Below are 13,422 nucleotides of genomic sequence, written 5' to 3'. Positions count from 1 at the left end.
GTCAGCATGGATTCAGGTGCAGGAGGGAGACATCACATCAGGTGACAGGAAGCCAACAGGGATCAGAAGATTTATTTGCTCTTCTTATATAAGCATGATCTAACAAGGGTTTGAGAAATCTATATTCTCACTTCTGAGTCTCATGCCCTCAAATGACCTCATCATCTCCAAGCAGACCCTTCCTCATACAGGTGTCACAACTCTCATTATGGCCATACTAAGGACAAAGCCTCAATCACACAATCCTGCACGGGACAAACATCATCCAACCCTGGCAACCATCATGAGCTTAATTGTGACAAATGATGCATGAGACAATCTTAAATAACACTGTTGCTGATGTTTGTGTCTCTAAAGGTTGGATGTGGAGCAAATATTATGATTAAAACAGTGACGAGGAAGAGCTTGCAGGTAGGAACAGCCCTAGGTGTATGACAAAATGGGAAAGGTGTCCTTCAAGGAGTTGAGTTCACCTACTCATGCGAGAAATGAGGGATTGGCATGAAATAAAATAAACAGAAATATGTATTGCTTTTATAAAAATAAGAGTTAGTAGACCTCGTGACTTTGAGTATCCAGTTTGTAAGAAGACATTTTTCTGCTTTGACAGTTAAACACAATCTTCCATTCAAGTCCCACTCGGTCCTGAATTTGCCTCTACTACACATTAAGTAGCTTGGATGTTATTGTAGGCTATTTTATTTTTGGCATTTGGCATGAAAGAATTAAGATCTGCACTTTAGGTTTAACCCACCATGGGAGAAATCTAGTGGAACACACTTTCTTAGAGTCAGTTTGTGAACCTGTAATTAAAGATCTCTCTAGTTCTAAGCAGTGAGTAAGAATTCAAAACATTCCTCTCTGCATATTTGCTTCATAGAGCAGCATTTCTCTTCTCTGTTTTGTCTACTCCTGGTTTAAGATAAACTCTCAAATGTGGGCAACTTAAAGAAAATTGTTTCAGTACTCTATGGACAGGCCACTGTGTTCTGTAAAAGAGTGAGGAGAAGTTCCTCTTTCAACATGTCTCTAACCTCCAGTCTTCATCTAATTCCCAAGCCCTGGGACTAGGAGGAAAATCTGAATGTGTTTGTATTCAAGAGACCTAACTCCAGAAAGTCAGGGAGACTGTGGCTGCATCTTGGAGGAACAGGATGACACAGATACCCCTACTGAGTACAGTGGCAGAACGTAAACTGTAAAAGAGCTCTTGGTATCCTAGATCTATTTCTCATTGCAGAGGTGAGGTGTTGGAGACCAGGAGACAGGAATGCAGACAAGAGGAAGAATGGAGAGCTTTGACTTTGGCTGTAGAACACAAGGAGCAGGAGCAACGCAAGTTCTCAACTTTAACTCTGCCTTTCTTTTTTCTAAGGTCACATTGTCACCATCAAGGCCATGGTCCACAAAGAAGACGTAGAAACTGATGCAGAGGACGAGGAGGAGGAGGAGGAGGAGGAGGAGGAGGAGGTGGAGGAGGAGGAGGAGGAAGAGGAGGAGAAAAGGAGCAGAAATCTGTACATAATTGATTTCCTATTGGTTTCTAATATTTATCCTTTCTTATGTAGAGACTCTGTAGCTTTTACATGTTTCATTATTCCCTCTTTTATGACTTTTCTAAATGTGCTTTCCTCATCCAGATCTTTGAGGTCCTTGGACCTTGAAAGTCTGTTAAATCTCACTGCACCAACATTCTTAGTCTTGTCCTGGTTTTGACCACAGGTGACACCCCTGAATCATACTGAGCAATACTGCATGGCCATGCACTGAGCTTGAGTTGTGGGGGGCTTCAGAAATATTGAGTTGTTGCCTGATGCATGATACATAAACAATCTGGCTCTGTTCTAGTGAACACTGAATAGCTGGGTTCTTCTGCCTTTGCTGGCTCTGAGCATGCATGAATGTACCCTTCCTTTCCTAGGTCAAGATTACACAATTGGAAAGTAGTTCCTGTAACAGGGGCCCTCTCCTGATTTAAAATGTGTGTTCAATGCAGCAAAGGTGATAAAGCAGTTTAGGAAGAGGAAATTTGAGTGTGGAAAGAATGGGAGGGAGAGCAGAGGTCAAAATACACATATGCTCCATTGCTTCCTTAAGTTTCTTTGTTGCACTTTATTCAATCCATCAGAAGAAATGAGAGCACTAAAGTGGCCCCAGTTGCATGTGACCATGGCCATGCAAGGGGAGGTACCATTTGGTTAAAATCAGTGCACAGAGCTGTCTGAGGATGGAGCTACAGAGGGTAGGGCTGGAGGAGCAGGGTCCTTGCTCCACCCTGTGTCATCACAGTGCTACTCCTCAGCGTCCCAGATGTGTGCTACTCAGCCTTTACACCCAAATGTCCTAGAGAACCCTTCCCATTGCCTCATGTTCACTGTCTAAGGAACTGCCTCAGAAGGTTGTGAAGGTGAATGTCTATGGGAATTTGCTGCTGAGGACATTCATAGACACTCTATGCCCACAGACAACACCCTCAGCTGAAGGCAGCATACCAGCCTCAGTGCTCCCTGTCCAGAGCCCAGGAGAGATCAGGGCCCAAGTTCATCTTGCATATCCTAAAACAATTGTTGTCCTGGACACTCTCTGTGGCCAGCAACTTATCCCACAGGAACTTTTTTTATCAGATTCTGTGTTATAGACTCCATAAAACACCAGGAAGAGAAGTAATTTTGGCCCCGGGACACAGCTAAGATGATACCTCTAGTGCACAGCACCTGGAATTAGCCTGCAACATTTGAAAAAGGAGCTGTTTTTATGGTTCCAAAATCATAACAGTCTATTACGTATAGAATTTACAGATTTATGTTTTCTTTCTTTAATAATTTTAATATTAGTACTTCTTGTTATATTTTTATATAAAATTATATTTCCTTTGTAACAGTTGCTTTTGAAATTCATTCTGTAAAATAAAACACACTAAACAAAGGTAAATGTTCCTGAGGTAGATCTCAATGAATTTCAAAGCAGTTACCTTGGTGATCCCCATCATCACCCTCAGACCTCCCAAACCCCTCAGTTTGCTTTTTAGGTTTATTTTCAGGTTATTATTATAACATTCACTAAATTAATGATGTGGGTGAATAGATACAGTTAAGAAACAAAAAATTAAATTGCAATCTATGTAAAATCCCAACTAAATTTCAAATATGTTTAATTAATTGATCCATTTATTAGCTAAATAAATCTCCAGTCAAGACACCCAATATAAGAAAGGGCTGGGAAACACTTGGCAATTTTCATTTATGAAAATTGTGGTTTTACAGTTTGTATCCTTTTCTCAATCAAGAAGTTTTTTTTTCTTTGTAAACCACATACATATAAAACAAGTTGAAAACATACATTATAAACTTGTACCAATGGCATTAAGTACATTAACTGACATGTTTCTCATTGGAAATAGGTTGGTTGCTATATAGAGAGAGCATGAAAACTATTAAGATAATAATAAACTCTAGTCAAAATATAAATGTCTGCTCTATGGTAACATACAAGCATCACTTCAATCTGAACATGCTAAAATTACATAAAATTGTAAAAACTACATCTTAAAATATATACTTTAAAAAAGAAATAAATTCAATAAAGAATGATAATACAGGGACTGGGGTTGTAGCTAAATATTAGAGTACTTAATTCACACATGTGAGGTCATGGGTTTGATCCTAAGCACATATAATAAATAATATAAAGGCATTGTGTCCATCTGCAACTAAAAATATTTTTAAAAAAAGAATGATGGGTTGGGGATGTAGCTCAATGGTAGAGCACTCAAGTAGCCTATGTGAGGCACTGGGTTCAATTCTCAGCACCACATATAAATAAATAAAATAAAGGTCCAGTGATAACTAAAAAAATGTAAGAAAAAAATGGTAATACTGAGTACCAAGGCACTCAGATTTCAAATTTCATGTTTCTTTTTCATTGATCCAATATTTTGTCAACTAAGTTTTCAAAATTTGTTCAGAGCCAACATCTATTATTTTATAAATTTATTTTCCCCATAAAAGACCTTTGATAAACATCCAAAATATTCAGGTTAAATATATTTGAAATAAAGCTGAAAGAAATTATAGTGTAATTTTTCACTGTCACCTCAAGTGTTTGAGTATTACAAGTTATTCAACCAACAAAACAAAACGAAAATCATAATGGCACAGTGTGTATTATAAATAAATCAAAACAATTGCATGTGTAACAAAAAACAAACAGAGCAGTGGCATATTAAATGAAAATGTAAATTAATCTTGGAGTAACACATTGAAAGATGATCAGTGCTATGGGATGATTTGGGACCAAATATTTTACGACTATTCAGTGCAGGTTCTAGAACCCCTTTCATCCACACAGGGATGGAGTTGGGAGAGAAAAAGCTGAGCTGAAGACAACATTTTATTTATCTTTTGTTTGTCTAGATTGTAAGATTAATGAACAGACAAGTCCCTCAGCCTGCTGCAATGACCACAGGAAAGCAAAATCAATAACCACTTAAGTGATCAGTAGGTAGACATAGTCATGTCATTACTGGGCAAAGAGTTCAGAGACCAGAAGTTCATAGATTAGTTACCAGTATCAGCTCTACCTTCATTCACAATTTTTTTGGAAAGGATGGACACACATATTGGGCCTTCAAACTTTAGTAGTCACTGCACCTCACACACCATTGGGTTTAATAGGGTACTCAAGCACTGAAGTGGTTGGTGCCAACGTGTAAGGTATTTGTAGGGTGTGTAGATCAATCCAGCCTCTAGCCCTGGAGGGACAATTGCAGCAGGAATGTGAGAAATTCCTTTTGGCATGACAGATGTCTGTAATTGTTGGATCAAAGGCATTGCAGTAGGGTCACTGGTGAGAGAAAACGTGTAGCCCCAGTTATGATTGTAGGAGCAGCCTGGGCTGTTGCCACAAGAGAAAAGGCAAGGGCTGGTGATTTAATGTTGGCATCGCTGCAGGTGTCATTCAGAATCAGAAGCTTCATCAGCTGCATCTTCTTCAGTTTGCCCAATACAGTGACACATCATGGATGTACCTTGTTCTCACAATTTTATTGGATGGATTAAAATAAAGGTTCTATAATTTTAACTCAGTTTGAACATTTTTATCTTTCTGCTGCAGGTACCAGTATTTGCCTCAATTCTTCAGTGGCCCTCTATAGTTTTATTTTGATCTATTCTGAGAACCTTCCACAGTGATTAGTACATCTGAATCTTCATGTATATGCTCCCAATTCAGTTGCTCTATTTTGCTCCTCCTCTTTATATTTAATGAGTCTTTGCCTCAGGCCATTGTTTTACCTACAGTTTCTTCCTCAAGCTCTGTATTGGTAAATCCTCTGGGGCCAAAGATACTATCAAGAAAATTAAAATCTAGATATTTGAAGTTTTTGAATTTTTTACACAAATAGAGCACAGCTTTTTATTTATCTGGTTTTAGATGATGAAGAGTCACTCCATTCATTAAATCATACCATAAAAAGGGTAGTAATGTCTTTCTCATTCCACCATCTCACTCCCACACATTCTCCACTCCACCTCTTCTTCTCTGCTCAATCCAAAATTTCTCATTCTTCCCTTGACTCTCCCCCAGGTTATTATGGACCTGCTCCACTTATCAGAGAATATATTTGGCCTTTGGATTTTGGGGGTTGATTTATTTTGTTCCATGATATTCTCCAACTCTGTCCACTTACCTGTCAATGCTGTAATTTCATTCTTCTTTAAGGTTGAATAATATTGCATTCTGCATATGTACCACAGTTTGTTTCTATATTCAAATATTGAAGGGCATCTAGATTGTTTCCACAGTTTATCTACTGGGAATTCAGCTGCTATGAACACTAATGTCACTGCATTACTATGGTGTGATTTTAAATCTTTGGCCTATTCACCTAAGAGTGGGAATGCTGGGTCAAATGGTGGTTCCATTAAAAGTTTTCTAAGGAATCGCCAATCTGCTTTCTCAAGTGGTCAAACCTATTTGCAGTCATAAAAATCAGAATATTCTCTTACAGCACATTTAGTTTCTATTGTAACTGAACAATAGTCCCCACATAATCAAGTAATTTTGCACACCTCTTCTTTTTTGTACTGCCATTTAATGTGTGTACATTAGCAGATGGTACTCTGCTAATTTATTCCTCTGGCAGTAACTAGAGGTGGTTGAAGATCCTGCAGAATTTAGAAAGGATGCTCAAGAGCTTTTGTCCTTCACTACCTGCTTCAGGTTTTCTGGGATTTTCATTTCCCCTGCCAGGCTCCACAGATCACTTCCCCAATTCCTTGGCACCAACACCAGAGAGGAGGAATGGCAGGGGTAATAACTGGGCACTGTCTACTGGGGACCCAGTGTGCCTCTCTGCACTGGCTCCTGCTCTGGCTCCCAGAGCTGAGGCTCGTGGAGGCTGGCTTGTATATAAGCTTCAGTGAAATTGAGGAAGGTGTATGTACTCCAGTAAGTGGAGACAAAGTGACATATGCCACTGCTTATGGTGGCCTAGCTGGAAGAACAGTCTTATCCCCTAGATGTATGCTAATAGAGGACTTGGTGATAGGAGACAAATTCTGCTGCTTAGGGCAATCTCTCTAGGAGAATATCAATGTAGACCATGGGGATTTGGGAACAGTCCTGTCACACGCTGCAAAGAATTACACATCTTTTGAAGAACAGCTCATGGTGCAAATCCTTTTGCTTGTAGGTAGAAAACAACATCAGTCATCACTTCGACATGAGGCCAGACCTGTGTGATTTTCCATTCAGAAGGACAAGGAGGCTAACATCTTGGAAAATTTGCATCTGGGAAGGAGCAAGAGCAGGGTTCACCCCCAGTACTCTGCATGGGCACATGGTAAAGGTCCCATGTTTCCAACTTTCCAGTACCAGACACTATCCCAGGAGTCCAATGTGTGTCCCATGGGAGGAGATGAGGCTTTCGGTACAAGGTGAGTGTGACACTACTGCTATCTGAGGACTCCAGTCCAACAATGTCTAATAGTAATACAGTGAAAGCTGATTATGCAAACCTAACCAAATTAAAATAACCCACTATATCAAGAAGTATCATTTCTAAAAGATTAGATGAACAATTATTTATGATATAATTTATATTCTTTTTCTCATGTCATTTCTTTGAAATAGGCTTTATATATTTATGTTACATGTGAATTAGAACAGTAAAATTTTCTCAGAAATATTTGATCTGTTTTCTATTTTCTCATTTACATTTTTTAAGGTAGAATGACTTAACAAACTAACCAAAGCATGATTGGTAATTTTCTAAAAACTAAGTTGTTAACAGAAATAATATTTGCCCTTTTATATTTACAGCCTGATATGTAAATTTAATTTGTGTTTATTAGAATAAATTCCACTTTGAAGAAAATGGATGTTTGTTTCAAAACTACTCTTTGAAAAACTATCTTATGAAAGTCCATAACTTAAATAGTATACAAACACAACACTTCTAAATCTATATAGTATAATTGTTTAAAGTTTTTCTTTCTTTTTTTTAGATATACATGACAATAGAGTGGTTTTGGATATATATATATATATATATATAGAGAGAGAGAGAGAGAGAAAGAGAGAGAGAGAGAGAGAGAGAGAGAGAGAATATAATTTACCATTGTTGTGGTTATATATGATGCAGAGTTACACTGGTTGTTTATTCATATATAGAGATAGAAGGTATGCAAATAATCTAATAGGGGATATAAAAAAGCAATCTTTTAACTGTTCAATGTTATAAGCTTCTGCTATTTTCACATTTATGTTCAAAGAAATGCAATGTTGATTTTAAGTGCCTGTTTTCATCATCAAAGTTTTACTATAAAGAAAATAAATAATGTGTTTGCAAAATCATGAAGATATTTTGGTGCCAGGTAATAATAACCAAAGAGTGTCATCAGAAGGAAATTATCCTGATGATAAAGTGGATCTTAATTCAATTGGTGTGTCTCAAGTGACTTCCTTCCCTAGACACAAATATGTTTTCCCAAGCAGTTCATGAACAAAATGTCCATGCTTTCATAAAGAGAGATTATTCTTGTGGTCATGACAACATTTTTCACTCACAGAGGCGACTGCCAGGTGACAACAGCGGATTCCAAACCTGTGTTCTAATATGAGGTTATTTACTATGGGAAGCAGCCGGGTATCTCAGAGCAGATTGATGACACTAGACCTTTCATCATGGCAGACTGACATTAGTTCTCAGTGAAATATGCATTTATCCTTGAGGGAGCTTGTTTTCATTACCTGCAGTGCTTTTGCCAAAACTGTTATCCATGAACTTAGTAAACACCTTAACCATCATTGTGGTATTCAACATGGGGCTTCTGAGCACAATGCTTATGTCACAGCCAATAAAGGGGAGCAATCAGCCATATTCCTACCATAATTACTCTTACATTTCCCCAACATCCTAAAACACCAGGTCTGACAAAAAGGTTGACTGGCTTTTGAGAAGTCAAAGATGAATCTTGTTAGGTGGTTACACACATATACAATACATGGTGATGTTTGTGGCATAGGCAGGACACCTGGAGCTGGAATGAGGGCCTGGGACTGGGGGTGACTCCACACACTAGTGACTCACTAGTAAAATGTTTGCTTCCCATTTTAGTAATTCAACCCTATATTGGTCTAGTGCAGAGGACTTAGTTCCAAACACAGGACACAAGAATGACTGCTGTAACCTGTGTCCAAGCCTCCCTTTTGGTACTCATGACAAGGAACATTCGACCAAGTTGGGGCTATTGGGTCATAATTGGTCCTGATAATCAGGGGAATTTGGTTGCCACTGCTGACTCAAAATAAGGAGGCAATGCATGGAAAGAAGCATGTTCTCTCATACTTCCTTGTACTTCAGTTATGGTCAGAATACCAACACAATCCACTTCAGCAGGGCTATTAGTGCACCTATGTTGTCTGGAGTGATGATTTGTGCATTCCACCTGGCACTACTAGCTAGAGATCAACACTAGCCAAAGCATTTTTTGGTGGTCAAGGGAATTAGAATAGGGAAGTGAGAAATTACCAATGATGATCACAGGAATTTGAATTCTCTGGAAAAATATTTATTTCAATGTGAATATATTTGAATATGTTTTCTTCCTCTGTCTAATTCTAGTGTCATCTAACATTGTGTGTTAAAAATACATAACTATCGAAGCCCAGTGTAACATGCCTATAATCCCCGCTGCTCAGGAGACTGATGCAGCAGGATCATGAGATCATAGAAGACTCATGAAAAGCAAGGCACTAAGCTATTCAGTGAGACCCTGTCTCTAAATAAAACACAAGATAGCCTGGGGATGTGACTCAGTAGTCTAGTGCACCTGAGTTCAATCCCTAGTTCAAAAGGAAAAAAAATAGTTAACATTTTATTTCAATATTTAATTTACAGGATATCATAGGTGGGGGAAAATGAACATACTTGAGGTATGTTCAAGTGTATTGTATTCTCTTGCTTGGAAAAGATGAACATTTTTGGGGTGGTGGCTGTTTTATGGATCATCTCATTACATGTAGTCTGGATATCATAATTATCTTCAGGTGGAGACTGAGCGATCATGGAAGTGGCAATGAGTTTTGGTTGACACAGGTAGAATATGGTGCCATTTTTAGTTAAAAATGTGATAGCTTTAGTGTATTTCTCAAAATTGATCACATGTATATTTCTGGCATTAGGAGAAATGCTTTCTGTTGTATAAGCTATGGAGGCTATAATTGAATCCCTTCAATCTTGTGACTCGTGCCCTCCTATGTGTATCTGTTGGGCCACTACGTAGAGAGGAGGAGTCAGGTTGTTCATGTGTCCTTGGATTCACCTTCAGCATGGTTCTGATGCTTCAACTCTTTCATAACCTAGAATAACTAGGACATCTGGCTCGATTTTCATTTTACCAAATGCAAGGAAAGAGTGGCACTAGATGGGACATCAGGATATTTACCATGGAATTTAGCAGCCTAGAGCAGCTTTCTGAGTATAGAATGGCCTTCCTGGTCCATGATTAGTCAGATATGTTGTTGTTGCTGTGATGAAAATCTGACAAGAACAAATTAGTGGAAGAATTTTTTTTGGACTCAGACTTTGAGATTTGTCTGTTTATATATGGCCATCTTTCTTTTTTAAAGAGAGAGAGAGAGAGAGAGAGAGAGTGTGTGTGTGTGTGTGTGTGTGTGTGTGTGTGAGAGAGAGAGAGAGAGAGAGAGAGAGAGAGAGAGAGAGAGAATTTTTTTTTAACATTCATTTTCCAGTTCTCGGCGGAAACAACATCCTCGTCTATATGTGGTACCAAGGATCGAACCCGGGCCTCACGTATGCCAGGCAAGCGCGCCACTGCCCGAGCCACATCCACAGCCCATATACGGCCATCTTGATTGCTCTGTTTCTAAACTGAGGCAGAATATCATGGCCTAATGACATAGAGAAAAGAAGCATCTTGAATCATGACAATGAGGAAGTAGAGAGACTTCAGTCTCTCAGAGAGATCAGGAACAAAATAGAAACCTCAAAATCTCATCCCCAGTGACAACGTCATTCAGCCACAGTCTACCTGTATATAGTTACCACCTATATCATTGGATTAATCACTGATTAGTCCCTGAATGCTTTTGTGGGACATCTCCCTTAATTGATTTCTGTCCTCAAATGCATGGCACAGCTGGGATCTCTGAGACCACTCTGATTCATCTCAAGATTTTTGGGGTAAGTGTGTGTTTGGTCAACATTCAAATTATGAATCCTCTGGGAATACTATTAATAGGAAGCCACTCAAATCAGCTGTGGGGCAAAAGAAGAGACAGGAGGTGGAGGTTCAGCATTCAAATTTCTTCAAGCTGCTTTGGGCAAAATATCATCCTTGCTCCTGTGACCTCTGGTTATAGTCACTTTCCAGGTGTTGACCAGTTTACCAGTCTTCCAATTCTACAAGCTATTTTTTTGTTTTGTTTTGTTTTAATCTGGGTCTAGTTCAGATGGGCTGTTGCCCTTTCCTGTTCCTATCCATAGGCAGGATGGCTCCTTGCTGAGAGACGACTGATGACAAGTGACTCAGCATAAGGTCACCATGGGCCCTCACATTCTTCATAGTTCTCTCAGTAGCTCCCAGGTAGACTTTGGTTTCATCTTTGGCATTTCATTTAATGTTCCTCTTACTGTTGACATGCTTTTATGCATTTCACACGTTATACATTGTTTACTTGATCATTTTATGGAATTACCACCAATTTTAGTCTCAAACATTGTGCTTGACATACTTCATTCTGAATTGTACCATAAATAGCCACATTTATTCTTATTTTTTTAATAATCCATGCTTTATTTGGCATGTTTAAAATCACCACCATCCAGACCTGATGGACAAAACAAATTTAGGTCCCTTATTGTCTGTGAAGTTCATCAGTGTCACAGTTTCCAGGGCTGAACTCTGAAAAAAGAGTTGTAAAGGATTCCTCAAGCAGGGAGAATCCTGCCTCTGAACCAAGGCTTCAGGGGTCTGAACTGAGGTAGCTGAGAGTCAGTGTCACTCTGAGATTCTCCTCAGGAATCCTGTCCATTCTTCATGCAGGGCGAAGTGAACAAGTGCCCCCTTCCCTATGCAAGACCACATAGGAAATTCTTCCTGAGGAAAGGTATGTATGGCTGAAGGTGGGAGGAAATGCCAGAGAGGACTTTGCAGCCATTTTTTAAATACCCTAGGATAGAGAAGTCTTCCCAGGGTTGACTCCAGGAGAGTGATAAATAGTCCCCTGAGATTAGCAGGAGGCACATGCAGTCATGCTGGGAGAAGGAAATAGACCTGAGGAGCCCCATTTTCTCACACTGTGCTCCCTCCTACAGCATCTGAACCTGAGTGAGTTCTCCCTAAGGAAATTCAACCAGTGTGGTCTGCCATGCTTACACATAAAATGAGCCTCCTTCAGTGCATTTTCCAGGTGAGGTCCTCTTTGTGCCTTGGCTCTTGCCAGTGTCATGGGGGTGACCCTGTGTTAGTCTGGCCCTAAGAATGTGGTCACTGCAACCCCAGACACAGTTTAAACTCTTCTGATGTGCATTCATGGACTGAAGTTGGACTCCTCCTGTTCACCCCCAGGGCTGGCCTCACTCCTGAACTCTGCCTATGCAACCCCAGCTTCTCTCCTGGCTTCCTCTGAATGCCCTTCCACTGACACTTGCTGGTTGAGGATTCACAGAGTAGCAGCCCCCCTCCTGAGGACCCCAAATCTTCTGTCACTGGAGAACCTATTGTCAGTATGTCCAGCCTCACTCCATGCCACTTGTCCCAAAACATACCCTGTCCTGTGTCGCAGATTGGTGGCATTGACAGTGCATGAGGAGTCATGGCAGGTCACGTTCCTATTACCAAGTGCTTTGTTTCTGTTAGAAGAGAATCCATCAATCCCAAGCCTACATCCCCACATGCAATAGTGTAGAGAAATTGTGTGAAACTTTGTGTGGATGCAGGCTTCTTAGATATTGAGAAACCAAGACTCATGTGTTCCATCTAAGTCATCACAGATAATGACAGACTTCTGCCAATGTGCTGATTTCTACATGTGTTTTATACTTTTTTATGTTCCTCACTGCTCCTCTAGCATATTCCATTGTGATTGGTTTATTTTTTTCCCATCATACCACTTTGGTTACCTTTCATATTCTTTCACCTATATTTGAAATTTATTTTCATAGTGGTTTCTATGTGCTTTACATCAATACCAATGTAGTTTGAAATGATGCTGCCTGAGTTCTATTACCATGGTCCCTCTCCTCCTATCCTCATCTGTTCTTCTTGTTTATGATGCTGTTGTCACAAGTCTGATGTGCATACTGAAATTTTTGTGTTCATTTCCATTATTGATTCAAACTATGAACTTTTTTCTCCAGTCTTTAATTCACATGGTAATATGTTAGAAACTAAAATACAAAACTATATCATTGTTAGGATTTATGTTCAACTATTTAAGTACCTTTAGCATAGATATTAATTCTTCAGATTCTCAAGTTTCCAACTATTACCTTTCTTAAGTCTTAGGACTCCCCTCAGTATTGCATGCTGGGCAGGACTACCAGAACCAAATGTGCTCTGTAACTGTCCCATTTGTGGTGGGCATCTCTATTTCACTGTAACCATTATACCTGACAGGAACAAGTTAGTGGAGGGCAGATTAATTTTTGGCTTGTATCTTCACAGGTCTCCATGAGCTTCTGAATCTATCACAGAAACAGCATGGTAGAAGGTCATGGTGGAATATGTAGAAGAATAAAACTAGATCATTATTTCAACAAAAATGAACTCAAAATATATAAATGAGCAATGAAGAGTCATTTCCAAGGATGTGCACCAGCAGCAGCAGTCTAGGCCACAAGGAAAACAGGGGTGGAGCCTGCCAGGGTGCCATCAGGCAGGACCAGATCTCTGAACA

At 39.4% G+C, this 13,422-nt stretch overlaps 1 pseudogene; it reads right to left on the bottom strand.

Annotated features, from left to right (window-relative positions):
- Positions 1-4,650: 4,650 nt before the first annotated feature.
- Positions 4,651-5,735, bottom strand: LOC143399185 (KH domain-containing RNA-binding protein QKI-like; annotated as a pseudogene).
- Between the last annotated feature and the right edge of the window lie 7,687 nt (positions 5,736-13,422).

This window comes from Callospermophilus lateralis, chromosome 1 (assembly GCF_048772815.1).
Source record: "Callospermophilus lateralis isolate mCalLat2 chromosome 1, mCalLat2.hap1, whole genome shotgun sequence".
Taxonomy (NCBI): domain Eukaryota; kingdom Metazoa; phylum Chordata; class Mammalia; order Rodentia; family Sciuridae; genus Callospermophilus; species Callospermophilus lateralis.
Note: the sequence above shows the minus strand (reverse complement) of the source record. Positions and strands in the feature narration are given on the sequence as shown.